The sequence below is a fragment of the Delphinapterus leucas genome, unplaced genomic scaffold, assembly GCF_059928025.1.
Source record: "Delphinapterus leucas isolate spDelLeu-1000000601 "Yukka" unplaced genomic scaffold, BTC_Dleu_Yukka2 spDelLeu_asBTCV2_sq25, whole genome shotgun sequence".
NCBI lineage: Eukaryota > Metazoa > Chordata > Mammalia > Artiodactyla > Monodontidae > Delphinapterus > Delphinapterus leucas.
The window spans coordinates 4,241,918-4,262,921 of NW_028322234.1; the positions used below are offsets into that span (position 1 = coordinate 4,241,918).

General features: G+C 38.8%; 1 long non-coding RNA gene and 1 pseudogene across 4 annotated transcripts in view; both read left to right on the forward strand.

Annotated features, from left to right (window-relative positions):
• Nucleotides 1–21,004, forward strand: part of LOC149744048 (uncharacterized) — a 79,431-nt gene that overhangs the window by 41,217 nt on the left and 17,210 nt on the right. The gene's annotated exons all lie outside the window — the stretch shown is intronic.
• On the forward strand, nt 517–7,370 carry LOC149744049 (calmodulin pseudogene; annotated as a pseudogene).

Here is a 21,004-nt window from a genome sequence, read left to right on the forward strand (position 1 = left end):
GTAAAAATGCACTTTTTGGCTTTTTAAGAAAGCATACTATGAAGAAAGAAATAATTGATCATATACTCAGAGCTAAGCATAACTATTGGCTTGCTGTCCCTCCCATAACAACCAAAAATTGAGGGGAAGGGAGAGCAAAGATGCTGATCTTGTGAGCTTCAGATTGCCACAGCAGCCAGCAAACAACGATTGGACCATGGATCAGTATTTCAAGCAAACAGTCTTGACTGTTTTACCAGCATAATCCCAGGATCTTCACTTTAAGCCAATGTTCTTTGCCCTAAGAGAGCGTCACGCAAAGCATTTGTTTCGTTGTGACTGAAGAACAATTAATTTAGTTCAACTCACTTTGTTGAGCATGTACTATGTGAAAAAACCATACCTAGTCCATAAATCGTAGTTCTCCATGACCATAACCACTGGAGGCTGCTGTTTCAACATTCCAACAGAGGCAGTGAATCTTTAGAAGCAAAACAATCTAGGCCAAAACAAATTAGTAAAGGATGTCTGAGGGTAAGTGGTTTTTTAAATTGATATAAAATTTATATCCAGTGAAATGCACAGTTGAGTACTCTCTTCTACATGATTTTTTTTCCACCTTGAATTCTGTGAAACCAGTTTGCCCTGGTCTTTCTCCTACACCTTTGGCTATTCCACCCCTCTCTCATCATAGTTACCTATCGCTTCACTAAATGTTGATATTCCAATGTCTGACTCCTTCTCTTCTCAGGTTACGTATTCTCTTTATACTGTGTTGCTTTCAATAACCTCATCAGCATCACATCTACAAATCTAGACCCTATTTCCCATCTGCTCCATTCGTATATATCCAGCAAGCAATGGGACCTCTTTGCTTAGTGGTCCCATAAGAACTTTAAATTTGTCATGTGCAAGAATGAACTTATTGCCTCTCACTACAAACATGCTTTTAATTATGTTTTCATTATTAGCACTAATGAAAACATACTATTCAAAACAATTCAAGCAATCGAGCACTTTTGTGTGATAAGGGATGTGTCAAACATTATAAATCAGGTAACCCTCTTTTGGGAGAACTGATAGTTTAGCCATTTATTCACGCCAAACCTGGCCATCATTCTGGAACTTTCCTCCTTCCTCATTGCACCCACCCAGAATCCCCCCAAAATTTCACCTCCCCCTCATCATCGTGGTCCTTGCTTCTTTCTCTGGAATCTCTCAAATCTGTTTCTTTGTCCTTGTCAAAAATCTTTCTACTTTCTTTCCAGACTTCCACACAGGGAGTATTGTTACAACAGATTCAGACTCTGTTCCTTAGGCATAGAGGTAATGGAGGGATGAATTCTGATTGGAGATTTACTCATCAACCATGTATTGAGTTTCTGTTAGGCATAAAATAAGTCTATTAAAGTAGCAGAACAGAATTAGTCCGAGTGGAGCAAGCGAGCTGAGTGCTTGAGTAGTCGAGTCCCGGAGACCGGTAGCGCTTGCAGCATGGCTGACCAGCTGACTGAAGAGCAGATTGCAGAATTCAAAGAAGCTTTCTCACTATTTGACAAGGATGGTGATGGAACTATAACAACAAAGGAGTTGGGAACTGTAATGAGGTCTGTTGCGCAGAATCCCACAGAAGAAGTTACAGGACATGATTAATGAGGTGGATGCTGATGGTAACGGCACAATTGACTTCCCGGAATTTCTGACAATGATGGCAAGAAAAATGAAGGACACAGACAGTGAAGAAGAACTTAGAGAAGCATTCCTTGTGTTTGATGAGGATGGTAATGGCTATATTAGTGCAGCAGAGCTCCGCCATGTGATGACAAACCTTGGAGAGAAGTTAACAGATGAAGAGGTTGATGAAATGTCAGGGAAGCAGATATTGACGGTGATGGCCAAGTAAACTAAGAAGAGTTTGTACAGATGACAGCAAAGTGAACACATTGTACAGAACGTGTTAAATTTCTTGTACAAAATCGTTTATTTGACTTTTCTTTGTTTGTAACTTATCTGTAAAAGGTTTCCCCCTATTGTCAAAAAATATGCGTGTATAGTAATTAGGACTTCATTCCTCCATGTTTTCTTCCCTTATCTTACTGTCATTGTCCTGAAACCTTATTTTAGAAAAATTGATCAAGTAACATGCTGCATGTGGCTTACTCTGGATATATCTAATAAGCCCTTCTGCACATCTAAACTTAGATGGAGTTGGTCAAATGAGGGAACATCTGGGTTATGCCTTTTTTTTTAAGTAGTTTTCTTTAGGAACTGTCAACATGTTGTTGTTGAAGAGTGGAGTTGTAACTCTGCATGGACTGTGGACAGTCAACAATATGTACTTAAAAGTTGCACTATTGCAAAACGGGTGTTTTATCCAGGTACTCGTACACTATTTTTTTGTACTGCTGGTCCTGTACCGGAAACATTTTCTTTTATTGTTACTTGCTTTTTAAACTTTGTTTTAGCCACTTAAAGAAAATCTGCTTCTGGCACAATTTGCCTCAAATCCATTCCAAGTTGTATATTGCTTTATTATCTTCACGGTGCTATGTCCCTCTCTAAATCATCTAGTTTATTATCTGGTTTCCTACTTTATAGTCTTTCTCCACTCTCGTATGTAAGCTTGCTAAGGACAGGGGTGTGTTCTAACTTGTTCATTACTCCATCCTTATTGTGTAGATACAGTGGTAAACACACAGTAGGTGCTCAGGAAATATTTGTTGCATGTTAACAAGTAATCTTCCCTCCAGCCTTAAATGAGAGTTTTTGACTGGCGCAGCGATTCATATTCACCTCTGCGGATTTGTATAATACCATTATGAAATGTTGCTGGGTGTGTTATCTGCCTCATAGGGATATAAGGATGTTATAAGGATTAAATGAGATAATGTATATGAAAGTTACTTTGTTAGAGAAACAAAAACTTATAATAGTATTTATGATCACTCTCCTGATTTCACAGATGAGCAGATGAGAAACCTGGAGCCCCAGTGGGTACATAATCACCCAAGGGCATAGATATCAGCTCTTACATCTTCTGCCAACCATCACAAAGATGCTTTTACATATTTTTTCCCCTTTATGCTGAATGTCCCTCACTGAAAGGTCATAAGGATGACAAAGATGTTTCTGAAAATTAGAAAGGGAGGAGTAAAGCCACTTTTTGTTGAGAAAGAGCGTGCAGATCAGTAATAACAGCCACAGGGAACATAGGAATGAAAAATTCAGGGTAGAATTTGGCCTACTGGCCCAGATGGGAATAAACTAGTTGCGATGTTTAATGTGAAGCTATAGGAAAGTTAATAGGTTTGTGAACAAATGTTCCAAACTCTCAGCTCAGGGTATGATTTCCCAATTGAAGAAACTTTTCTACCCTGAGGGTAACAAGTTTTACTCAGCTTTTGTGCAAAGAAACTGCCACTATTTCATATTTTCTTTTCTTTTTCTGTTTCCCTAATAAAAGTATTCAGTATTACTTGGTGGAGTTCTGCCCTATTGTTTGATATCATGACACTTTCTTCCAGGCAGTGCGGTGTCCTGTCATTGGGAGCCATTGGTGCTAACCAGAATGGTGTACAGTACCAGGGAGTATGCTAGTATATTGAGTTATATCTCATATTCTTATGTAATTCACAAACCAGCCCTTGAAAAGAACTCAATTTCGGACCTGTGTGATGTCATTTGTGGTATACTTAAGCCACACTTTATTTTTAATTTGATATATGCTCATTAAAAAACATTATCTTACTTGCTTTAGGGTCACACAACTAGTAAGTGAAGGAACCAGTCTTCCAAACTCCATTATTTGCATTTTTAAAAATTGTTTAGCATTTATATGAAGGCAAAAATTAACCTTCCAGCTCTGTTATCAATTTCTGTATCCCAGTGGATATACCAATGTCCTCTGAAGTTGCATAGCTCTGATTTGTCATGAGGTGGCAATGTGACAACACCTTGAATTGGATCTATGATGAATTCCCCCACCTTGGTGAATTTCTGAGGGAGCTGTCCAGAGCTGAGTTTGCTATGGAATGGCCACTGAGTGAGGAGGCATGAGAACAGACTTCTAGGGCTTGAATATATGATTTTATGCATATCCAGTCTTAGCTTCTAGCTGAAGAATCCTAATGTGGAACCCTAGGAGAATTTGCTTTCTGGATTTCAAATACAAAAGTTCAAAGCGGTCAGGTTCTATTTAAAAAGCCCACATGCAAAAGTAAGTGAAGTACCTTGAAATTGCCAGTGAAGAGGTCATCCTGAAATCTACAGAGTAAAAAAATGAGTTTTAGAGGAGGAAAATATGTTTTCAAATAAGGGAATGTATATTATAGCTTTTCAAATTCCATTCATTCAGAGAAAGTGAATAAACAGGGATAAAAGACCTTGAACAAGACTCTTTTTCATGTCTATTTAAATAAGAACTTTATTCAATTTGTGGTACTATTAAATAGGAATACAATATTAAATAGCTTAAAACTTATAGTGGTATTTCTTATATCCAAATATGTGAAAAGAATTTTATATAATTTATTATGGCTCATTCTGAGGTGGCTCTGAAATTATGAATTGTGAACACTGTCTAATACTTTTCCCTAAAATATTAATAAATTTATACTTATGTATTCTTAAAACTTCAAATATTATATTAAAATAATGTTCATATTATCATTTAAAGATCTAGAATGTAATTTCCCAGTCTTGATTTTAATTCGATTATATGAAAGCTGAAAATATAAGATTGTAACACTTTTTTTTAGATTGTGGTTATTTTTTAAAAAGTCATTCACCTGTTGAATCATTCAGTAGATATATAGTGGCACATTCCAAGCTGTGGTCACGTGGTTCCAGCCTCCATTAGACTTATAGTCTAGTGCAGGAAAGGTTAAGTAAACTGAAGCTTAAAATGCACGATAATAAGTGCTATGATGGGGTTGGTACAGCGTATTATAATCACACACTGCAGGATCCTCTTATTTGAATTTGGTGGGGGGGCTGGTCAGAGAGAGTTCCCAGGGAAAGTGATATGGAAGGTGATACCTGAAGTATTAGTAGAATTCAGCCAAGCAAAGAGATGGAGAAGAATCTTTCAGTCACAGTGAGCATAATATGTGAAAGTATGGAGACAAAAGAAGATGTGGTGTTCTTCGAAGAGAAGTTAAATTTAACTAAAAGTTAGAATTCTTAAAAGATAAAACAGGGACTGGGGATAATAAATAAGACTGAGGCAGTAAGCTGAGGTTGTACCATGGAAGCATGAACATCCTTCTAAGACCATCGGGATTCTGTAGTAAGGTTTTAAATAAGGAAGCTGCCTGGTCAGGTTCACATTTTAGAAAAGTCATTTCAGTGTAAAGAAAAGATCACGGTTAGGTGAGAGCCTAAGTCTAGAGGCCGAGGGACTCTTTTGGAATCTGCTACAGTGGTTCCAGATGATACATGATGCTGGCCTCAACTAGAATAGCACTAAGTGTTGATGGAGAGAAGTAGCTGGAATCATCATTTTTTAGAAGATTAAATTGAGAGAGCTTCACAGCTGTTTGGAAGTAGAGGAGGGTGAGAATATGAGGTCAGGGAAGCTAATTAGATTTCTGGAATCTGCAGCAGTGGTGGCTGGTTCCACTTCCAAAGATAGAAAACACAGAAGTTTGCAAGTGAAGGTAGTGAGATCATTTGGGGGCATAGAAAGTTTTATGTTTCTGTAGGACTCTAAATGAAATGGCTAGCAGAAATTTGGGCCTGTGGATTTTGAAGCTCAGGAATGAGATGTGACCTAGAGATATAAAGTTTAGAACTTTTATCAGGTGGATGGTAATTGAGCATTTAGGAATGGATGATATTACCCAAGGAAGATGTTGAAGAGATTCTCAAACTTTGGGGTCAGATGAATTACCCAGGAGGTGTGATAAAATTCAGAATCCTGGGCACCAACTCCAGAGTCTTACTGAGTAGTTATAGGATGTAGCTCACAAATCTACACGCTTGACAAATAGAGTTCCATGATTTTGATGCAGATGATCCTCTGACCCCACTTTCAAGTAAAAGGAAAAGTGGATCTTGCATAGGAGCCTAAGTAGTATCAGCACATAAAAGATGGACAGAGGAGGAGGAACCCGGAAAGAAGGCTGGTGAAGAAGTAACCATAGGTGTGGAAGGAAAATTAAAAGTATAAAATATCACTAATTACATGGAAAGAGAATCAGTATAAGAGAAGGAATCATCGACAGGGCCAGAAGTGTTGAGACAGGAAGTAAAGATAAAGGCTGGAATACACCTACTACATGTAACAAAAAGGAGGTCATAACAAGGTTGGCAAGAATAGTTTCAGTAGAATAATGTGGGCTGAAGCCAGATTGCAGTGGGTTGAGGGTTGAATATGATATGAGGATGAAGAGACATGAAGCAGAGACAAAATCTTTTACAAGTAGTTAGAAGGGATGGAGGAGGTTGCTACAGCAGGATATGGGTAGGGGTGAATGTTTTAGGAAGGAAACAGCGTGAGTCAAAGTCTTATCTCACCCTTGGCCTGCTCTTATCTCTAATTTTTTTGGAGCTTTTCATCTTATCAACTTATGAATGGATATATTATACAATTCAGCAATAAAAAGAATGGGTTGTGTGTTAAGTTTATGTCGAAATTTCTAAGAAACTACCAAATACTTTTCCACAGAGCTGTTCTGTTTTACATTTGGATATTGGGGAGCAAATTAAGGTGCTGCTTTGTGTTTTGTGCATTATGGTTATGCCAAAAAATACTGAAATATGCCTGAATATTAGCCTGACCCCTAGTGGTGGTCCACATCCATGGGGCTAAACGTGGAACTGAGTTTTTTCTACGCTTTCCATCACATGAGCTGCCACTCCACCTCCATCGTTTCTTGCAAACACATAACAGTAGAGAGATGGTGTAAATATGCCCAAACAAATTTAGATGGTGTACTGCGGGGTCCAGTGGGGCAGAAGGAGGGAAGTCCTTACACCCTGCTACCTGCTTGAGATCAATACCTGCTGTCCTAGCTTCAGCATCACCACCATCCGGGGGACTTTGAGAAAAATACTGAACTTCATTTAAGCTCAATTTCCTCATATTTACAACGACGATTATAGTAATACCTACCTTAGAGTGATTAAGTGAGGTTAAATGAGATTGTGTATGTAAAGCGCCTAACACAGTTCAGCCCAGAGTTGACATTCACGAAAGAGCAGGTGTTCATATTTCATAATGATAAAAACAATCAATAATGTAGTCAAATCCTACAATGAAATTTTATTCATGATATTTTTTTTTCTGGTTCTCATTTGCTTGCATTCCATGTTAATGTTCTCTATTTCAATTGGAACCTCTTTAAATTTAGGACCGGGTTTTATTTGATAAAGATAAAAGCCACAACCATACCAACAGTAACATCCTCTATTATTTTAGAGTAACTATATATCAAGACATTGCTAAAATATTTCTTATGTAAAATTTAATGCTGAAACAGTTTTATGAGGTAGGCAAAGATCTCAGATGGTCTATGTTAAAGATTTTCATCTGTATCTTTTTCACCCAGACCCCACATCTTGACTCCTTGATGTGCTGACCCTGCCAGTGGCAATGATAATATCAGTTACAGATGGTTGATACAAGAAATACAAAGAGTATGTACAAAGTATTGATATTGATACTGATATTGATAAAGCTAGCTTTCTTCTCTTTGAGCTTTTCCATTCTAGAAAGCTAGCTCTCACCGAGAAAAAAAGCTACCTCTTATTTAACCCTTGAGAAACAAAAACAGAATGAATAAAAATCTATTTGCTTCTTTTATTACCCCAACGATACTAGGGCTGACTGTTGTTATTTTTAATTATTATGTTTCCAGGTATTTTTCCCCCGCACTCAACCGACTGATTAATAACCACATAATTTCTCTTTAACAATGACTTCTTCAGCTTATGTCAGAACAAATAATGAACATCCAGAACTATAAAGGACAAACCAGAACATTAATCCTTATGTCCCTTATTCATTGGCCAACAAACTTACTAGGCCTCTTACTGAACTCATTTGCGCCCCTACGCAACTTTCAATAACCTTAGGCACAGTGGTCCCTTTATGAGAAGGCACTGTGATCACTGGCTTCTGCCATAAAGCAAAAGCATCTGTAGGCCGCTTTCTATCACCCGGGGCACCAATCCCTCTTATCCCTATGCTAGTAATTATTGAAACTATTAGCTTATTTATCCAACCAATAGCCCTAGCCCTATGACTAACAGACAGTATCACAGACGGTCACCTGTTAATTCACCTAATCAGAGGAGCATCCCTTTCCCTATTAAGCATGAATCCTCCCACAGCCCTCATTATATTTATTAGTCTTGTTCTTCTCACTTTTCTCGAATATGCAGTAGCCCTTATTCAAGCTTACGTGCTCACCCTGTGAATGAGCCTCTACCTACACAATGACACCTAATGACTCACCAAACCCATGCGTATCATATAGTAAATCCTCGTCCCTGACCTCTTACAGGAGCCCTCTTAGCCCTTCTCTTAGCATCCCATCTAGTCATATGATTCCATTTTAACTCAACTTTTTTATTATCCTCGGGCTGATTAACTAGTATGTTAACAATATGTCAATGATGATGAGACATCACCAGGGAAAGCACTTTTCAAGGCCATCACACACCAGTTTCATTCAAAAAGGATGTTGATATGGCATAATTCTGTTTATTATTTCAGAGGTTCTCTTTTTTATAGGCTTCTTCTGAGGTTTTCATCACTCAAGTCTTGCCCTTACACTTGAACTAGGTGGTTGCTAACCACCAACAGGCATTCACCCCCTAAATCCATTAGAAGTACCACTTTTCAACACCTGTCTTACTGGCCTCTGGAGTACCTATTACCCAAGCTCACGACAGCTTGATAGAAGGAAATTGTAAGCATATTCCTCAAGCTCTTTTGATTACAATCTCCCTAGTTTACTTTACACTACTGCAAGCCTCAGAATATTATGAAACAGCTTTTACAATCTCAGATGGAGTACACAGGTCAACAGTCTTCATAACCAAAGGTTTCCATGGCCTACACATGATCATTGGCTCTACTTTTCCTCATTGTCTGCTGCCTGTGCCAACTACAGTTTCAAATCATTTCAGATTTGAAGCCACTGCCTGATACACTTTGTAGACATAGTATGGCTGTTTCTATACATCCCCATTTATTGATGAGGGTCTATTCTGTTTTTTCTTTTATTGGGGTAGAGTTGTTTTACAATGTTGTGTTAGTTTCTACCGTACAGTGAAATGGAGTTGAGGGTGTGTTCTTTTAGTATCAATTAGTTGTCTTCCAGTCAATTAGTACAATCTGAAAAGAATAATAAACCTTATAGCATTAACCACAAACATAGTACTAGCTTCACTACTTGTACTTAGCGAATTCTGACTTCCCCTACTAAAGACAGATACAGAAGAATCAAGTCCTTACAAACGCGGATTTGACCCCATAGGATTTTCCATAAAGATTTTCCTGGTAGCCGTTACATTTCTCCCCTTGATCGAGAGAAATTGCCCCCCTTCGGCCCCTGCCCTGAGCAGTCCAAACTAGCAACCTAAAAACAATACTCATCATAGCACTAATCCTGATCTCACTACTAGCAGTAAGTATAGCCTGTGAGTGAACTCAAAAGGGATCAGAATGACACAAATATGATAATTAGTTTAAATGAAAACAAATGATTTTGTCTCGTTAAACTATGATTAAACTCATAATTACTGAGTATCTTTTGTCTACATAAATATTATTCCAGCATTCACAGTTTCCCTTATAGGGCTATTAATTTATTGATCTCACTTAATATCTTCTCTGCTATGTCAGGAAGAAATAATATTATCATTATTCATTATAGCAACCCTAATAATTCTAAATATCCATTTCACTCTAGCTAGCATAATACTCGTCATCTGACTAATATTCATAACCTGAAAAGCTGCGCTAGGTTATCCCTGCTAGGAATATTATCAAACACCTATGGCACTGATTGCATCGAAATACAAACCTTCTCCAGTGTTAAAATTACTGTTCTAACTATTATATTCATGCCACTAACACGTTTATCGAAAAGCAATATAATTTGAATTCACACCACAACCTACAGCATACTAATTAGTTTTGTTAGTCTTTACCTTTCTAACAGCAGCCTTAACTTTAATCTTCTCTGACCCTCTGTCAGCACCTTTACCAACTCGAACGGCATGACCCTTACCACTAACACTCAGAGCTAGGCAATTCCAGCTACCTAAAGAATCACTGGCTTGGGAAAAAAGCAAACAAACTGTCTATTACTATATTAATCATACTACATATATTCTTAATCTTAACATTCAAGGCCATGGAAATGATTCCATTCTACAGCTGATTTGAAGCAACACAAGTCCCAACATTAGTTATTATTACTTGATGAGGAAACCAAACAGAACGGCTTAATGCAGGACTCTACTTTTTTATTTTACTCACTAGTGGCATCCCTTCCACTTCTAGTTGCACTAATGTCTATCCAAAATACTACAGGCTCGCTAAACTTTTTAACAATGCAGTACTGAGCCCAAACAATATCTAACTTTTGATCCCATATTTTCACACGATTAGTGTGTAAAGTGGCTTTTATAGTAAAAATACCCCTTTATGGGTTACACCTATGATGCCAAAAATGCACGTAGAAGCCCTTATCGCCTGATCTATGATTCTTGCAGCCCTACAACGCAAACATGGTGGCTACGAATCACAATAATCCTGAAACCCCTAGCAAAGTATGTAGGGTACCCATTCCTTATATTGTCCTTCTAAGGACTAATTATAATGAGCTCAATCTGCTTGCACAAAACAGACTTAAACTAGCTCATCACATGCGCCTCCGTTAAGCACGTGTCACTTGTCATAGTAGCTCTTCTTACCCAAACACCTTCCAGTTCCATAGGAACTAGGGCCCTAATAATCACCCACAGCCTCACATCGTCTATATTATGTTGCCTGGCAAATTCAAATTATCAGCGTGTTCATAGCTGAAACATAATTTTAGTCCGTGGTCTACAAACATTTCTTCCACTAATGGCAACATGATGACTACTAGTAAATCTTACAGACCTAGCCCTGCCCCCAACAATCAACTTAATCAGAGAACTATTTGTAGTAATATCTTTCTTCTAGTCCAATATCACTATTATCCTCACAGGGGCTAAGACAGTATTACCGCCCTATACACTCTCTCTGTATTAATCATAACACAACGAGGTAAATATATGTATCATACCAACAATATCAAACCACCATTTACATGAGAAAACACCCTCATAACTCTTGACCTATTACCCCTTCTGCTCCTATAACTCAACCCAAAATTATTTGGGGACCTAGGTACTGTAATAGACTTTAACAAAAACATTAGGCTGTGAAGTAAAAGAAGCTTAAATCTCCTTTTTACTGAAAAGCTTAGCCTTTTCTCGGGTGAGCCTCCTCACTCTGGAAAGCTAGCTCTTACCCAAAGCCAGCTACCGCTTATTTACCCCTGAGAAACAAAAACAGAATGAGCGAAAATCTGTTTGCCTCTTTCATTTCCGCAAAGATAATAGGGCACCTGTTGTTATTTTATTTTATTTTTTAAAATTAATTAATTTAGCTATTTATCTTTGGCTGCGTTGGGTCTGAGTTGCTGCACGCAGGCTTTCTCTAGTTGTGGCGAGCCAGGGTTACTCTTCGTTGCGGTGCGTGGGCTTCTCATTGCGGTGGCTTCTCTTGTTGTGGAGCACGGGCTTCATGCTTGTGGGCTTCAGTAGTTGTGGCTCGCGGGCTCTAGAGCGCAGGCTCAGTAGTTGTGGTGTACGGGCTTAGTTGCTCTGCGACATGTGGGATCTTCCCGGACCAGGGCTCGAACCCCTGTCCCCTGCATTGGCAGGTGGATTCTTAACCACTGCACCACCAGGGAAGTCTTGTTATTGTTTTAATTATTCTGTTTCTGAGCATTTTATTCACATCCAACCAACTCAGCTACCTCCTCAATGAGGAGAAATGTGGGCATCTGTGACCTCCTCAGACTCAGTATCTCACGAGCGTTTGTTACTCTGGAGAAGAGAAGACACAACACCAGGAATGGCCAGTACCTGATGATTATTCCAATCAGCCATTTGGCAATTTAAGATAGTTGCATTCTTTTTCTCACCCCACCCTAAGCACATTTATTTCCTTTTTTTTTCACTGTAATAGCTGAGTTTCACCCTAAAATAGTCAAAGGATTCTATTCACATTTTGTCCTTGTAGATTAATGATAGTGTTAAGACACACAGTTCCTTCATGGAAAATAAGAAAGCGTCTTCTTGGCCACATGTGATTAGCACCATCCAGACTTCTGCCTCACATGCCTGGTGAGGCGTGCATTCTCTTCAGTATCCAGTTGTTTTTCAAGAGAGATGTGTAAATTAAAGTAGTGACAATGATGTTAACATATGTGTTAGGCAACAAAATAGATGGCACTGATGCAGATGGTGTTACAAGTTGTATTTTCAACTTGGGTCTGCATTTGGAAAATATTTCTACTATTTCCTTCCTTCAATGTCATCAATTTTAATGGCTTCTATTCCATCTAATTTTTAAGCTGTAAATATATTCTAGTATTTGAAAAGGAAATCAAAACGATCCTTTGTAACAGAGGCTGAACCTAGTTTGTTTTCTCAGCAAAATTAGCCTTCAGTTTATATGTATCTAAATGCTGGATTATGAGTTCCCAAATCCATAATTTATCCTAGAATTCTTCAGTTAATAAAAACCGATGTGAGAATAAGTTTGTCTCATATGATTATTAAAAAACCTCTGAGCAAGCATTTAAATATTAGGAGATTTCATATAAAAAATCTTCCTTTGGGCTTCTCTGACAAATCAATGGTTTCGAAATGCTTTCAGAGACCTGAGTACGACCTGGACAAGTCATACGCACTAACACTCTCCTATCAGCCTGAGAGCCCCTGGACAGTTTTGACTTTTGCTTAATATCAGTGGATATTTAGTCTACTGAAATATTTTAATCCATCTTTCCCTGTAGAAATTTGAACCTAAATTTAAAGGGGCTTTTCTAATGCAGTTCAAGCCAACAGGTATAATTCATTTTAAAGGTAATTTTTAGGACTAGCTTCAAAGTGTCTAGGCAAACATTTATTTAATTTCCTATGTTTCTGTAGAAATGATAATACCTAACAAATATTACTTACTCTTTGTCACATGCTGTGGTTTACATATCTCATATTTTAATTCTTACAACAAGCCATAAGGTAGGTGCTAAATGCTATTATTAGTTTAACAAGGACAACCTGAACCTTCAAGAGGTATGTACGTTGCCCAAGGTCGCAAAGCTTGCAAGAGGTTGAGCTGGGAAAATCTTTTCTCTAAAATTCATGTTCTTAACCACTCACTGTCTTACTCTGACATATATGTTCTAAACTAGTTTCAAATGTATCTTTAAAAAATAATTTAAATATGGATACTTTAAAACACATAAATATATAAATAGGGATATTTATATAAAGAAACATTTATCCTCGTTCTGAAGTAAAGGCTCCAGATACTCTCTGCTCCCTATGCCCCCTTTTAGGTCACAAAGGGACCTCTTTTTATGCATTGTCCACCAAAGGGGTCAGGGTTTGAATTCTCCCCTAGTCTTTTCCTTTTTTCCCTGTTGTAAATGAATTATGTATATGCCCTGAAGTAATTAGCAAAGACGCTGTTGTTCAGGTGAATTTTAAACTAATTAATCTGACCCAATTCCTGTCAAGAATAATTAGGAGAAAATATGTCCTCCCTGAGCAGCTCTTTCAAGCTAAGATGCTAAAGCAAAATGTCTCCTGTGTGTGCACTGCATGTGCACTGCGTGTGCACTGTGCTAAAAGTGAGAGGGCTATTTACTTAATGGTTTTAGAGGAAATGCTAAAATGATACCTCTTCAATTGCCACCTGGGCATCAGCTCTTCAGTTTCTATATCTGAATAAATACAAGAAGCTGAACTAACGACAGGGATTCTGACATGAGTGATATCAGTGACTCCTTAAGGCATTAGTGGTTTGCAATTAAAACTTAAAAACTAATCCCTCCTCTTCCAAAAGGCTTTTGAATGAAGTCGCATGCCCCATTTCACAGCCTGTTAATTTTCTTATCATAAGAGCTATTCAACTGTCTTCTAACCCTCTCTCCCATCCCCTACCTGTCCTTTTTTAAATGTTTAGCATCCTTAGTAATCTAATTAACTGGTGAAATTTCTCATGTAATAACCAAGTCCTAAGCGGTATGTTTCGAGAAAGATATTTTAGGAAAAATCAATAAGCAAGCTTTACCCACAGATGCAGTTTGTCAAGAAGGGGAGATAATCTCTGGTTGCAATGACGGCAGGTTTGAATATGATGACGTTTGCTGTCCATGATTGTCTGGAGCCCTAACCACTGCTCTGTCACTGTATAGCAGCCTCTCTGCATGCCCTCTAACCTTGCCTTCTAATATATTAAGGGGCTTGTGGAAGAGGAGACCACTGGAGAACTTATATCTCACATCGCCACGCAGTTCAGAGTTAATAATTTCCTTATTAAACCTATGAACCCTTCACGTTTTGTAGTCCTGCCTGCCCAACCCCCTTCTAAGTTAGTTTCTAGGCAAACCAATAAACATGGAATTACATTAAGCTCCTTATTTCAAGGCTGCAGTTCAGGATTTTGCTGCATATTTGTTGGCTCATCTATGGAGACTGCAGCATAATATTCATTAATTCTGTTTAATCTTCAGTACTTCAGTGATTTGATTCTCAACCACATTACCTATGCCAGTTTGTCCATGTTTAAACCACCCCAGTGCTGTGATGCTGTTCTATATGTTGATTACCCAAAGGTTCTGTGAGCTCTAGTCTGGAATCACAGAGGCAGATTATCCACCATTTCCAGTTCTTGGTGATCACTCAGCACTTGAAGGTAACCTATTAGAAAATTTAAAATGTCAGCATCTGTCTTGAATGGCCAACATATCTGTAGCTGAATTTTAATAAGAAAGAACGTGCAGTTTAGGAATAGTCTGAAAAGGTAATAAGCATTTGCAAAAAGAAGGACATTGTTTGCTTTGACAAATTAAGGTTTTGATGTGAAAAAGAGGTTCTTGGAAATATCCCTTTATTGATATGAATCAAGGAATTGAGGTTTTAATTTCAAACTTACCCAGCACTATGTGAGAATGAATATTAATCTTCCAGCAGAACTGTTCTCTGTTTTGAATGTTGAATGTTTTGAGACATTCTCTAAAACACTCTTGCAAGTACTCTCTCGCTCTCTCTTTCTCTTTCTCTTTGTGTGTGTGTATGTGTGTGTGTGTACATCTACGTCTTCACAACCAAACAAAAACATAAATTAAATGTTTACTCTCTAGTTTCATAACATAAAGTAATCACTGATATTGGTCACACTGAAGGGTGGCTTGGAAAGGAGAGAAGTGAAATCCTTTCAAATGCCGATTCAATATCTTTCCTTCACCTGCTTTCTGGTGGGGAAGGGTGTATAAGGCTGGGTGAAAAAAGTCAATTGAGTAGTTTTTGCAGGCTCAACCAAACTGTAATAGTTAATAATAGTTTTACTGGCAGGGTCTGGAATGGTGGTGCTCCTGTGTGTCGCTGGTGATGGAGGCTCTGCCAGGATTTCTCATTGTGCCCCCATCACTAGTGACACAGGAGCACCACTGTTCCAGACCCTGCCAGTAAAGCTACTATCCATCACTGAGAATTTGTGTGCATCTGTTCTAACAGCTAGTATTACTTTTCACTTCTAAAAGTACCGTGAGCCCTGTGATAGGATAACTTGAATCAGTAGAACCACAGAACACTCTTCACTGCCCGCTGTGTGCCACATAGTACTGCAGATTCCAAGGATTCTACAGTCATTAAAATAAGAAAGGGCCCTACCTCCATTCAGTTGTTAAAGTAGCAGGGAAAACAGACAAAAACTATTGCAATGAGTCTATTAGTTATGCACATGTAAAGAAAGGCAAAATAGAAATTCAATGGCTATGGAACACACAGTAAGATCTAAATTACCCTAGCAATGATGAATATATTTTTTTATTTATTAATGCTTATTTCCAAATGTTAGTTTGTACAAACATAAATCTGGATTTCATGTTACACCGAGGGAACTGTGTACAGAGTAGGCTAGTAGACTCAGTAGGTTAAACTGTTTCTTTCTTTTATATATATATAAATATATATATATGTATATTTATGTATTTATGTATGTATCTGTGGCTGCGTTGGGTCTTCCTTGCTACGCACAGGCTTTCTCTAGTTGCAGCGAGCAGGGGCTACTCTTCATTGCGGTGTGCGTGCTTCTCATTGCGGTGGCTTCTCTTGTTGTGCAGCACGGGCTCTAGGTGCACGGGCTTCAGTAGTTGTGGCTCACGGGCTCTAGGGCGCAGGCTCGGTAGTTGTGGTGCATGGGCTTAGTTGCTCCGCGGCATGTGGGATCTTCCTGGACCAGGGATGGAACCCATGTCCCCTGCATTAGCAGGCACATTCTTAACTGCTATGCCACCAGGGAAGTCCCTAAACTGTTTCTTAAAATAGGTGGTTTGTTTTTTTTTTCCTTTGAGCTATGAGGGTATTTAGAAAACTTTTCACCTAATCCTTCTCCAGGTAAGGAGAAATGTCTTATCTAAACTAATAATACCATCTTTTTAAATGAATGGAATATTTAGTGTATGCTAGGAACTATGTTATTCTCTACTTTTAACCAATTTTTATTGTGAAATTTATTATCCTTAAGGATGAGTCTATAATAAAAGATATGTAGGTCACTGATTTATCAAAAAGAAAAAAGACACGTATGTAATGCCACTCAGGTCAAGAAATGGATAATTGCTTGCTTCCCAGATTTGCTGAGCAGCCCAGCCCACTTCTGACTCCATTCCTTCCCCCCTCCCTACTGCCCTTCTTCTGAGGGTCATGATTATAATTTAGCTTTTCTTTATAGTTTTACACATTCACATGCATTCAAAAATGATGTTTTTAGGGCTTCCCTGGTGGCCCAGTGGTTGGGGGTCCGTCTGCTGATGCGGGGGGCGCAGGTTCGTGCCCCGGTCCGGGGGGATCCCGTGTGCCGCAGAGCGGCTGGGCCCGTGAGCCATGGCCGCTGAGCCTGCGCGTCCAGAGCCTGTGCTCCGTGGCGGGAGAGGCCGCGGCGGTGAGAGGCCCGCGTACCGCAAAAACAAACAAACAAAAATGATGTTTTTAAATGTACTTTTAACTTCAGATAAACTGATTTGTAGTAGTGTGTATGCCTTGATGTCTATCTTCTTTCACACAACTCAACATTTGTGATAGTAATTCATGTTCTTTTTTGTAGCATTACCTTGGTCATTTTCATTCTATTGTATGAATGTATCACAATTTATTCTACTGTAAGTATTCTAAAATTAATCCATTTTAGAATAAATGGCATTTGTTCGTCTGACTGATATGAATAGCATAACTCTAAATAGTCTTGTGCTTGTTTCTTGGAACACATGTGCATATATTTCTATCTCCTAATTCTCAAAATTTGGTGTTATGCTATATCCCACACTCATGTTTCTGTAGAATTCAAAGATATATTCTTATGAAAGAAAGTTGGAAAGGAAGGACAGGCTGAGGTAACATAATAGAACCAGATGTACTGAATTGGTTGCCTGATTGCAGTCTCACAGATTTTTGGTTCAGTATCTAATGGGTTAAGCTGGCTTCCTTCACGTGTCACTGAAACAAATGAATAGAAGAAGTAAATGATCAGTGTCATCTTTATGGTTACTAATTCTTTGTTTAACCTTTGGTAATATGGGTGAGATGCAATGCCTTCCTGCTCTTATGCTTGGTTCAACCATTTTTATTGCATTATTTCTGTTCTTTTGTCTAGCTAAGTTTTTCCCATCACAGAATATGCTGTTCCCTTTGCCTGAAATATGTTCTTATTGTAAAACTTTGGTCGCATGACTAACTCCTTTTGTTATTGAGGTAAAGCTGACGTACAGTGTTAGTTGCAAGTGTATGACCTAGTAGTTCAGTATTTGTATACACCTCTAAGTGATCACTATAATAAGTCTAGTTACCCTCTGTCACCTTACACAGTTACAAACAATTTTTTTTTCTTGTGATAAGAACTTCTAAGATTTACTATCTTAGCTTCTTTCAAATATGGAACTCCTCCCTTCCTTCTCAGGATCATTTCATCTGAACTCGGAAATCTTCTTTGATAGTGCTATTGCCCCCAGTCACTCTCTATTACATTTACCCCTTATAATTGCTGTTAGTTAATTCATCTCTTTAATGGTTATCTTGTTTATAGTTTATTCTTTTTTCTGGTCCCTCCTTTCCCTGCCTTCCAGAAATATAAGCACCAGGAATCTCATTTCTTTTGTAGAACAAGTTAGCTACAGTATGTGGAACAATACCAGTTCATAATAGGTGCTCAATAAATGTCTAATGAATAAATGGAAGAAAGGAAGGTAGAGGTTTGGAAGGAGGCCAAGCAGTAAAGAGACTATTTGCATGTTTCAAAAATGCTGTAATTCTTCATGACAGGTGTAAAAGAGGAGATTTGTGGATTCAGGTCTTATAAGGAGACTAAGCAATCAAAGATACCAAACCATTGAAGGTTAGAAAGAAACAGGGAGCTCAGTGTTTCCACACAGTGAGGCAGACTGAAAGCAATAAGGGAAACCAAAAGCCCAGGACGGTGTGTGACTGTCATTCCAATGTTCTATATATCTCTTTGCCAAGCTATACATACATGAATTCCTAACAGTCTGACTAATGTTCATCTCAAAGAAAGAATCTGAGTCAAAGTGACCTCAGGGTTACTAGCCATGGAAACAGAGGAGGGAGAGTGTGGTCATTAGATGCTGTTGTCAAAGAACAAAGGAGGGACAAAAAATAGAAGTTTGGTGCTCTCCCACATTGATTTGGAGGAAATTGGCCAACATCCAATGTGAGCAAGGCAGTTGGGTAACCCTGGGAGAATGAGTCGTCTTGGCAGGCTCTGCAGAAGTGCCTGCTTGTGTCGATCATCACTGTAATGACAGATACCAAGGGTCAATATTTACAAGGGTCCACTAGGATGAGTAGTAAGATGAGTCTAGGAGTGGTCCCCAGGAAATCACAGAGCAGTGAGGCTCATAGAAGAGATATAAATTCCAGGAGTTGACCAAACTGTTAGCTATAAAGGAAATGTATATTTAACACATGAAGAAAAGAGAGCCAAGTACTACTGTAGGCAGATCCAATAGGAATGTAATATAATACTTGTGGTTACAGACAGGGAAAATGTTTAAATATCTGTAGTGTCAAACTGCCATATATTAACGCTTTAGTCAAACACGGTTTCTACCCATTTAGGCTATCTTCCTTCCCTGCCAAAGATGGCAACTTTCATTTTACCATGTTAGTGAGTAAGGGAAATGACTCATTTTACAGACAACTTGGCAAGACTATAAGTAAGAAAAGGAGGGCATGAACTGTGTCCTGTAGGTAACAAAATGCTTTTCTAAAGTCATTGCTAGGGAAATAGTAAAACATTACAACCCAGGAAGTCCAGGTAAATTATATGAGAGAGTAGTCAGTAGATGTCACAGGGGAAAAATACAAGCATTTCTGAGAGGAAAAGTAAAAGGCTTTGATGTGATGTCTCTGACACCTAAGTGGAGCAGAGAATCTGAGGCAGAGATCCATGCCTCTCATTTGTGAGAGCTCAAATAGGGAGGGTTGTGCTGAGTAATTTTGCTTGGCAATGAACTTAATACCTCCCTCCTCTTCCCCTCCCCCCACAAAAAGCAAAATTAAACTAGGTAGCAGAGGTAGATCATCTCCCTCCTAAAGCCGACTCAGCATTCCACAGCATTTATACATCAAATTCCAAGAACTAGGCTATAAAATGTGGAGTTCATTTTGCCACCTTGCAAAAGGAGCTTCAGCTTCTCATTTCTCTTACCTTGTGATGAGGAGGCCTTGAATGGGTCGTTCCTGAGGACCAAAGAGACCCAAAGAGTGATAATGGCATCCCAACCTTGATCTCTGTCTCCCCTAAGAACTGCCAAGCCCTGTGGGCCTTGAGGAATTTTCTGTTTCTCCCCCAATCTCTAGGAACAAAGGTGTGACTGACTCTTTCAACTGAGTGACTCTCAAGGATCTGTAGAGAATGAACTCTTTCATTAAAGTAGCACAGGAAATCCCAATGCTAAGAGGAGAAGCCAGTCTCAGTACAACCCTATGAAACATCTTATTTTCTAGTCTAGGGGTAAGGCAATGAAAATTCTCAGTTCCTGCCTCACTTAGAGGTAGTACAGGTCAGAACTTCCCTGGTGGTGCAGTGGTTAAGAATCCGCCTACCCATGCAGGGGACATGGATTCGATCCCTGGTCCGGGAAGATCCCACGTGTCGCAGAGCAACTAAGCCCGTGCACCACAACTATGGAGCCTGTGCTCTAGAGCCCGTGAGCCACAACTACTGAGCCCACGTGCCACAACTGCTGAAGCCCACATACCTACAGCCCATGCTTCTCAACAAGAGAAGCCACTGCAATGAGGAGCCCATGCACTGCAAGGCAGAGTAACTCCCACTCGCCCCAACTAGGGAAAGCCCGCCCGCAGCAACGAAGACCCAACACAGCCAAAAATAAATAAAATAAATTTCAAAAAATGTTAAGGCTGAAGGGATTTTTCTTTTTTTTAAAAAAAAGGTAGTAGAGGTCAGAGAATAATTGAATTTCAGAGCTGAAACGGATATTTCTGACTACCTACTGTAATCACCTCACCTTCCTGTTAAGGATATTACCAGGAAGGAGAAGTGACTTATACAGTTCATCCCATCATGGGTTTATGTAATGTCTATTTACATAGCACCAAACATACTTTTACCAGGCACTTCATTATTGGTTATACAGATAAAATATGACTAAGACTTGATTCTTGCCCTCAGGAACTTGCTATCAATTGGGCAGTTAAGATGAGTAAA